The 10,376-nt window shown below is 41.4% G+C and overlaps 1 long non-coding RNA gene across 1 annotated transcript in view; it reads right to left on the bottom strand.

Annotated features, from left to right (window-relative positions):
* Positions 1-295: 295 nt before the first annotated feature.
* Positions 296-10,376, bottom strand: part of LOC137629388 (uncharacterized) — a 68,007-nt gene continuing 57,926 nt past the window's right edge. The window contains exon 4 of the long non-coding RNA XR_011041483.1: positions 296-1,878. This is a non-coding gene — a long non-coding RNA (uncharacterized lncRNA). The remainder of the gene's footprint in view (positions 1,879-10,376) is intronic.

The following is a 10,376-nucleotide window of genomic DNA, read 5'->3' as shown; positions in this document are numbered from 1 at the left end:
TACCCCCAAAGGACGTACTGGTACGTTTCACAAAAGCCATCCCTTTACCCCCATGGACGTACCGGTACGTCCTTGCAAAAAAATGCTATAAAAATTTTTTTTTCATATTTTTGATAATTTTTTGAAAAAATTCTGGCATTTTCCAAGAGAATGAGACTAACCTGACCTCTCTATGACAAACATTAAGGCTGTTAGAGCAATTAAAAAAAAATGTACTGCAAAATGTGCTGGGAAAAAAATAACCCCCTGGGGGTTAATGGTTAAAAATTTCCAAATAGCCTGGGGGTTAAAGGGTTAATAGGTTTGTAGCAAACACTAAACATCTCTTTAACAAAGATATAGAGAAACTAATTCATCAATTTCTTAAGACTTTATCCCTTTCTGGAAATAATAGCCAATTTCTACAAGTCAGCTCAAATTGACACGTATTACACGTCCAGGGAATGAGCATGCACAAGAGCAGGGAAATATACAGTGTTGATTAAACTAGTTGCATCTTGGGCACCCAAGCAAATAGGAGAGGCAATATATTATTAACCCTTTTACCCGCAAAGGACGTACTGGTACGTTTCACAAAAGCCATCCCTTTACCACCATGGACGTACCGGTACGTCCTTGCAAAATGCTATAAAAATTTTTTATTCATATTTCTGATCATTTTTTTTAGAAAATTCAGGCATTTTCCAAGAGAATGAGACCAACCTGACCTCTCTATGACAAAAATTAGGGCTATTAGAGCAATTTAAAAAAAATATATACTGTACTACAAAATGTGCTGGGGAAAAAAATAACCCTTTGGGGGTTAAGGGTTGGAAATTTCCAAATAGCCTGGGGGTAAAAGGGTTAAGTGCTTTGCATTGTACATCACCTTTTGACAAGAAATATCTTAACCAACTGCTTTAATCATATTAAGCATGCCTATTGTAGCGGACTTTCAAACGGTTGTTTGTGCTGTTCAAGTATTTATTACTCTAAAGATTTGGGTGTACGTAAATAATGTTTACCCTTAAACGAGCATTAATATGTTTACTGTGTATTTGCTAGTGGTTGCTTCAAGGCTGTTTATATTTTAACGTTTAGTCTTTAGCAGCAAGGTCTGACTGACAGACCATAAGTGAATACGCTCTTGTTTTAAATTTGGATAACTTTTTACAAATAGTCGGGTGGACTTTGTGAGTGATATTAATATTTACTGTATTAGTCACTATTAAGTTGTATTTTGTTGTATCTATTTTATTCTTTGCATTTAAATATTTTGTCTTTATTTTCGTTATACCATAAGCAGTTCGTATTTTGTCATTACTTTGTGCAGTTTTATTTGTAACTTATTTTGTGTTTTTTTCTTCTTTGTAGACTTCACCGAATAAAGAAACGTGGTAGAAGTGGTTTTCCTTGACTTGTGTAATCTCATTGTTGTCCAAATTACCTATGTAAAGTTATCAGAATACCAGTACTGTAGTTATAATTCAAGTTTTCCAAAACCTACTTATGATTAATTACACCCCATTTTCTCTTTAAATTTAACCCATTATCACTAATATCTTTATAGCAATTCCTTTCTACATCAATTTTCTATTAAAAAAAAAATGGTAAGGAGCAATAAGTACATGTAATAAGGAAGGTTGAGTATTTGGTGAGTACTTAGTAAAAGCTTTGTCCATTTCCTGATCCTAAGTCAAGGTCTGCATGTATCATTTCCTCAATGTTTAATGTAAATTATTATACTTTTTCTACTCTTTTATGTAAAGTTTTATCTAATATAACAGCAACTTAAGGTTAAAAAATGACTATTCTAATCATTCCAATGTCTGAAGTGGCTATGAAGAGCTTGTGGAGACGAACATTCTTGCCAATACGTAAACGATGACTGTCGGACACCTGTAAGAAAAAATCCCAATAAATAATTTGCAATAGAAAAAAGGAATGAATACAAATTCTTATAATACTTAAATACAAATTACTGTCTTAACAGACTCTTGATTTGAATAGTGAAACCAACAAAAAAAAAAAAAACTTATGACTTCAAAGCAGTTGACAATTTCACACAACCACAGTTTAGTATGAAATTCCCCTCTTTAAACTGATGAAATTTATCCCTACTACATGGGAGAGAATGGTGTATTACCTTGACTAAACACAATAGTTTGAATTTAACTAGCATATTCGACCACTCTGCAAGCTCTTGGGAGAGAGATTTATACAATATCACAGATGTAATAAAATTCGTATTTTTATTATAAATTGATTACAGATTCAATAATCAAATTTACGTTTTTAACCTTATGAGATCATCAGAGTTTAAAACAAAGCTCATTCTCCACTCTATTTACCAAGGTGAGGGGAAAGATAAGTTATCAATTACCACTACTGCACTAGATAGTAGATAATGCTCTAAGAGTATATAAAAAAAAAGCTGTCCTTTTTACATAAAAAATCATTGCTGAGCCCCAAGTACGTAATAATGCAACTCTGATACCCTAATAGATGGATAAACTGAGGGATATTTAAAAATATTTTGTCTAAGCTTTATTACAAATGGTGCATGGATTCCAACTCGAGTATTCAGAGATGGACCTGTACCAAACTGTTAAAAGGATTTTCACTGACAAGACAAATCTTTTGGTAGTAATAGAAAGTACCTTATGAAATCAAATATTAGCAAGAAAAATGTTGACGGAAAACGTACCCTAAGCTAAATTTAGTGTGTAGATTTTCAAGTAGTGAAAACAGTGTTATTACAAGAGCAGATTTTGAGATATGGAAACTAAATATTTTGGATTGGAATTAAACTAGAGAGCACTAAAGGGATAAGTTTGCTCGTCAATGTTCATCTATCAGGAAGAATTGGTGCAAGTATTAGCAATTGGCATGAATAAATGACCTACACAATTTGCTGTTGCTATAAGAATCTGTGAGTATATTTGACATGTATATTTTTAACTACAGTACTAGATTTTGTTTTGTGCAAGTGATCATTATGTAATAGCAGGTGTATTTCATATTATTTCAATTTTAATTGTATCGTTTGGTGGCTTATACCAAAAACATGACAAATTCGTAGATAATTTGTATTTTTCCAAACCATAAAAACCTTAGCTATTTAATATGGGTATTACTTTCGGCGTAGCTGAAATGACGAGCAATTAGATTTTGAACGAGGGTTTACTACCCCCTCGCTAGGTAACGCAGGGGTAGGGAGGGGTAGCTAGCTACCCCTCCTCCCTCACACACCTGTGACTATCTCACTTTGCTTAGAGGTAGGACTTCACGGGGGACAGGGCTGGCGGGCAAGTTTGAGTAAATAGCTAAGGTTTGTATGGTTAGGAAAAATACAAGTTATCTACGAATTTGTCATTTGTTTCATAACCGAAATACAAACCACGCTTTTTAATATGGGTGACTTAACCCTTAGGTAGGGTGGTAAGTCCCAGCCATTTCTGGATTTTGGGTTTTGCCCAGGGACTCAGTATCTGAGTGTGTCAGTGGTCAAGATAAGGAGTCCCTGCACCTCGCAAGTGCCTTGCTCTGCAAGGACCGCGGCCTACGTAAGCTGGTGTGTGAAGGAATGAAGTGTGAAGGAATGAAGTGTGACTCGTCCTAGGAAGTTGACCTGAAGTCCTTCAGATGGAATTCTAGGATAAGACGTTCCCAATACCACCTCGTAAGGGTATGGGGACGTGACAGTATTATCTTAATACTAGGAACACAAGGGAACATGGTTTACCTGCAGTGGTTTGAGGTCAGCTGTGCAGAGAACACAGGATGCTGCTTTCCCCAAGAGAGGGGAGGATGAAGAAAAGAATAAGGGCCAGGCATATCTTTTCATTCATGCAGACTAAAACCGGGTAACAATGCCCTCAACCATCTGGTACTTGTCTATTAAGGAGCCTGAGGTTTAAACCAGCTGTTGTGCAACCACCTTAGGGCCGATAGAGAACGTATCGAGCCTCCTGTGGGTCACGTCTTGCAGGTATTGGCTGTGAAGGTCGTCTGACGGTTCCAAACCCCTGCTTGTAGAACCTGCGTCACTGAGTAGTTTCTCTTGAAGGCCAGGGACGTAGCAATGCCCCTGACATCGTGTGCTCTGGGGGGACGTGACGGAGGAGGGTCAGGGTTCAGGGAATGATGGATAACCCTGCGAATCCATGCTGAGATAGTGTTCTTAGTGACCCTCCTCTTCGTCCTTCCAGTGCTAACAAACAATGCCTGCACCCGCAGACGAACTGCAGCTGTTCTCTTAAAGCTTCAGACTCCTCACTGGGCACAGCAGGAGATGGTCTGGGTCATCTGTTACAGAACGCAAACTCGAAATCCGGAAGGAGTCGAACCGAGTGTCCGGCACTCCTGGATTTTGAGTCTTAGCTACAAACTCAGGGACGAATCTGAACGTTACCTCCCCCCATCCCCTTGAATGGGCGATGTCATACGAGAGACCATGAAGTTCGCTAACTCGTTTGGCCGAGGCCAACGCAAGTAGGAACACCGTCTTCCAAGTCAGGTGGCGATCAGAAGCCGGGCGTAATGGTTCGAAGGGAGTCTCTTAAGAGACCAGAGAACTCGAACCACGTTCCATGGAGGTGGTCTCACTTCCGACTGAGGGCAGGTAAGTTCATAACTTCGTATGAGTAGAGAAAGTTCCAGCGAAGAAGAAATGTCCATTCCTTTGAGCCTGAAGGCAAGACTTAAGGCTGAGCGATAGCCTTTCACTGCCGAGACTGAAAGGCGCATTTCCTCCCACAAATACACAAGAAACTCCGCTATTGCTGGAATAGTGGCATCGAGTGGAGAGATACCCCTTCCACGACACCAACCACAGAAAACTCTCCACTTCGCCTGGTAGACCCCTGCAGATGACTTTCGCAGGTGTCCAGACATCCTTTCCGCAACTCGTTGCGAAAAGCCTCTTTCTGTGAGGAGATGCTGGATAGTCTCCAGACATGAAGCCGCAGCGAAGCTATGGCTTTGTGAAAGATGTTGTCGTGTGGTTATTCGAGTAGCTCATGTCGTGGAGGAAGTTCTCTCGGGAGTTCCGTCAGGAGCTGCAGAAGGTCCGGAAACCATTCCGCGTGATGCCAAAGTGGAGCTATTAAGGTCATAGACAGGTTGACCGATATTCTGGTCTTGTTGAGCATCCTCCTCATCAGACAGAACGGGGGAAAGGCGTACACATCGATGTTGTCCCACTGTTATTGGAATGCATCTTGCCAGAGTGCCATGGGGTCCGGGACTGGGGAGCAGTACAGCGGAAGCTTGAAATTCAAGGCAGTCGCGAACAGATCCACCATCGGGGAACCCCACAAAGTCAGGACTTTGTTGGCTACTAGACGATCCAAAGACCACTCGGTACTCACTATCTGTGATGCCCTGCTCAGACTGTCGGTGAGCACATTCTTCTTGCCTGGAATGAAGAGAGCTGATAGTGGAATCGAGTGGACTTCGGTCCATCTCAGTATCTCTACTGCTAGATGGGATAGCTGCTCTGAAAAGGTACCTCCCTGCTTGTTGATGTAAGCCACTACCGTGGTGTTGTCGCTCATCACCACCACGGAGTGACCCGCCAGGTACTGTTGGAACTGCGTAAGTGCCAGGAATATGGCCTTCATTTTTAGCAGATTTATGTGGAGGCACTTTTCTGATTCTGAACACAGGACTGAGGTCCTGTGGTTCAGAACATGGGCCCCCCACCCTTTCTTTGAGGCATCCGAAAACAGCATCAAATCTGGGGGGAGGACGAGAAGATCCACTCCCTTTCGTAGGTTCTCGTCTGTCACCCACCACTGAAGGCCCGTCTGTTCCGCAGGACCCATAGGGACCAAGACATCCGGGGAATCGTGTCCTTGATTCCACCGGGACTTGAGTCGCCATTGCAGGGATCTCACCCTGAGGCGGCCGTTTGGAACTAGACGGGCCAGGGAAGAAAGGTGACCGAGGAGACGTAACCACAATTGGGCTGGGAGTTCTTCCCGTCAGAGGAAAAGGTCTGCGACCCTCCTCAGCCTTGCTATCCTGTCGTCTGATCGGAAGGCTTTGTGGAGATTGGTGTCCAAGATCATACCTAGATATACCAGTCGTTGAGTTGGAAGCAGAGAAGATTTCTCGTGATTTACCATGATCCCTAGATCTTGGCAAATTCCTAGAGGCTTGTCTCGGTGTCGAAGAACGGTCGACTCCAAGTCTGCCAGGATCAGCCAGTCGTCCAGATAGCGGAGGAGACGGATGCCGATCCTGTGTGCTCAAGAAGAAATCAGGGTGAACACACTGGTAAATACCTGAGGTGCTGTAGAGAGACCGAAACACAGCACCTTGAACTGGTAGATCTTGTTGTCTAGGCTGAATCTTAAGTACTTCCTTGAAGAAGGATGGACTGGGATCTGGAAGTATGCGTCCTTCAGATCCAGTGTACACATGAAGTCCTGTGGTCTTACTGCAAGTCTGACCGTGTCTGCTGTCTCCATGCTGAACGGAGTTTGTTTGACAAACCTGTTCAGAGCTGAGAGGTCGATGACTGGTCTCCAGCTTCCTGACGCCTTCTTTACAAGAAAGAGTCGACTGAAGAAGCCTGGGGAACTGTCGACGACCTCCTGGAGAGCATCCTTCTTCAACATGGTCTCGACTTCTACCCATAGGGCTTGCCCCTTTCCCGATCCCATGGCATAGGAGCTCAACGACACTGGATCCACTGTGAGGGGAGGTAGAGATGTTATGAACGGGATGCGATATCCCTGACTGATCCAGTAGGTAGTAGGTTGGCAAGGGCACCAGCTGCCCGTTGAGATACTACCACTAGAGAGGTATTGGATCCTTTGACTGGCCAGACAGTAATGCATTGGATCCCTCTCTCTGGTCATGGCTTATTTTTTCTTTGCTTACACTTACACAGAATAGTCTGGCCTATTCTTTACATATTCTCGTCTTTCCTCATACACCTGACAACAATGAGATACTCAACACTTCTTCACCCAAGGGGTTAATTACTGTACTGCAATTTGTTCAGTGTACTTTCCCCTTGGTAAGGGTGGAAGAGAATCTTTAGCTATGGTAAGCAGCCCTTCTAGAAGGACACTCCAAAATTAAACCATTGTTCTCTAGTCTTGTGTAGTGCCACAGCCTCTGTACCATGGTCTTCCACTGTCTTGGGTTAGAGTTCTCTTGCTTGAGGGTACACTCAAGCACACTATTCTATCTTATTATTATTTTTTTTTCTTCCTCTTGTTTTTTTGAAATGGCGTGTTGGGTAGGCTTAATAGAAGGGCCATGGATGCCTGGTGGTTTCCCAAGAGGTTGTCTTTTCCTTTTTCTGACTCTTTTTCTTCTCAAAACCATCCTTACTGTCCTCCCTTCAGTTGAAGTGGCTATCCTGGAGGGTATTTAGCCTTGCATGGTGTATCGGCTCCTCCATGTTGACCAGTTTTTCCGACTTTTTACTATAGTCTATGGGTATCATCAATCACTTTATTTGTAATTCTGTACATATTGTTTTTGTTATAATTCTTGTTAATCTAGTTTTTAAGTATGATGTCTCTTTTTTATTCCTATTAATTCTTATGCTGTCTGGAGACATCGAGCGAAATCCGGGACCAGCAAGTCCTAGATTTCGTCAATGTCGTCTTCTGTATTGCAATATTCGTGGTCTTCATGCAAATATCCAAGACCTTACAGTTGCGTCCAGACAGTAGGATATTCTTTTGTGCTCAGAAACTTTGGTTTCTAATATGAGGCACTCATCTGAGCTCCTTATAAGTGGTTTTAAGAAGCCAATAATGTTGAAACGTGATGCCATCCCTAGGGCCAGGGGAATGGCGGTGTATATTAGGACCGAGTACCCTGCTTCTCATAAGTCCTGCTATCAATGTGGATATCATGAGATTCAGGTAATAAAAGTTTGTGGCAGGCATAACAACTTTTATTTGTGTTTGATCTACCAGAATCCAGACATGGATGATTCTATCTTCGATTGTCTTCTTACCATTATAGCTAAGATACAAGAAGATGATAGAAAGGCTTCTTTTGTCTTTGTTGGTGATTTTAATGCTCACCATAGGGAGTGGTTAAGTTCTATCTCTCCTACCGATCGCCATGGCTTAAGAGCTTTAGACTTTGCCTCTGAATCAGGCTGTGAGCAAATCATAAATGAAGCTACTCACAGGTCTGGTAATTGCTTGGACCTCGTATACACTGACTCCCCTGGCGTTATAACTAGTAAGGTTGGTTCTCCAGTCGGGACATCTGATCATGCCTTGATTTCATTATTAGTGAAGACTGAGCAGCCTGTCCCTGATATATCATATTCTTGTAAAATTTATATGAAATCCCAAGCAGACTGGAATGGGATTTTACATGATCTTTTGCGCTTGAATTGGTCACAATTATATAATAGTGTAGATCCTGTTGTCCCTTTCAATGAGAATCAAGTCGACATAATTGATAGGCATATCCCTTCTCGTGTGCTAAGGTACCGAGTGAAGGACAGACAGTGGTTCAATGATGGTTGTAGACATGCTTATTTGGAGAAGCAAGAGGCCTATCACCTTTGGAAGGGTAACAGATCAGATTTGACCTGGAACAACTATACTCAGCTTCGAGCTTTTGCCCAGAGAGTTTATGCCTCAACTGAAAAGGAGTACAATTTAACCATAAAATAAACACTTTCTGGTACAACTCAAGAACATAAATGGTGGTCTACCCTTAAATCTGCACTCTTTGGTGTAGATGCAACAGTTCCTCCTTTACTTAAACCAGATGGCTCAGTCACTCACTGTCCAAAAGAAAAGGCAACCCTTTTGGCTGATGTTTTTGACAGTAAACAGAGTAATGAAAAACTTGAACTTCCTCATTCCTGTTTTCCTGAGGCTAAACTAACTAGTTTAGCTTTTCGATCTTGTGAGATTAAAGCTCTGTTGGTGGACCTTGATGCTTATGGAGGTGTTGACCCAAATGGTATTTTTCCTTTGTTTTTTATAAAGACAGCAGATTTCTTAGCTCCAAAGTTATCTGTTATTTTGCGCAAGTTAGCAAGAAGAGGAGCTTTTAGCACTTGTTGGAGAATTGGTAATGTTACTCCTCTATGTAAATGTGTTTGTGGTAGCTCAAGTCCCACTGATTACCGCCCAATTTCCATAACTCCCATATTATCTAAAGTTTTTGAACGTCTTCTGGCAAAACGTCTTAATAGGTTTGCTGAAGGTAATCATCTACTCCCTAGTTTGCAATTTGGTTTTCGTAAAGGCCTTGGAGCATGTGATGCCCTTCTTACAATCTCCAATGCTGTACAGAAATCCCTTGATTGTGGTCAGGAAGTTTGTATGATTGGCCTTGATTTTAGTGCTGCCTTTGACCGTGTTAATCATGCGGCCCTTGTTTTCAAACTGAAACAGTTGGGAGTGGGTGGGTCGTTTCTTAGCATTATTATTGATTTTTTAAGCAATAGATCTCAAAGAGTTGTTGTTGATGGGCACCATAGTGATTATAGGAATGTGATATCCGGTGTTCCACAGGGTAGTGTTCTTGGCCCATTACTTTTCATACTATATACACATGACATGTGGTTTGGCCTAGAAAATAAGCTTGTTGTACATGCAGATGATGCTACTCTCTTTGCATCAATTCCATCCCCTGAATGTAGATCTGGGGTTGGTGAATCCCTTAATAAAGATTTAGCTAGAATTAGTGCATGGGGCAAATTATGGGGTATGAAGTTGAATCCTAACAAAACTCAAAGTATGATTGTAAGTAGGTCAAGGACGGTGGCTCCTCAACATCCGGATCTCAGTATTGATAATGTTTCTTTAAATTTGTATGACTCTCTCAAAATTTTAGGTGTGATTCTCGACAGCAAATTTACTTTTCAGAAACATATAAGGTCTGTGTCTTCTTCAATTGCACAAAAAATAGGCATATTGAGAAAGTCTTTCAAGATTTTTGGTGATCAATCTATTCTGAAGAAGTGTTTTAATTCTTTCATTCTACCTTGTTTTGAGTATCATTCTCCTGTCTGGTCTTCAGCTGCTGATTTTCATCTTAAATTGTTGGACAGAAACTTACAGTCTATTAAATTTCTTGTTCCTGATCTGGATATTAATCTCCGGCACCGTCGTTCAATTGGTTCATTGTGCATGTTGCAAAAGATTTTTCACAGCTCTGACCATCCTTTGCATTCAGATCTCCCTGGAAAATTCTATCCTGTTCGTAATACTGGGAAGGCAGTTAATTCTAATAGCCAGGCCTTCTCCATCATGCGGCTCAATACTACGCAGTACTCTAGAAGTTTTGTTCCAGCTGTTACCAGGTTGTGGGATGATCTTCCTAATCGGGTAGTTGAATCGGTAGAACTTCAAAAGTTCAAAGTTGGAGCAAATGCTTTTTTGTTGACCAGACGG

This window comes from Palaemon carinicauda, chromosome 37, assembly GCF_036898095.1.
Source record: "Palaemon carinicauda isolate YSFRI2023 chromosome 37, ASM3689809v2, whole genome shotgun sequence".
NCBI classification, from domain to species: domain Eukaryota; kingdom Metazoa; phylum Arthropoda; class Malacostraca; order Decapoda; family Palaemonidae; genus Palaemon; species Palaemon carinicauda.
Note: the sequence above shows the minus strand (reverse complement) of the source record. Positions and strands in the feature narration are given on the sequence as shown.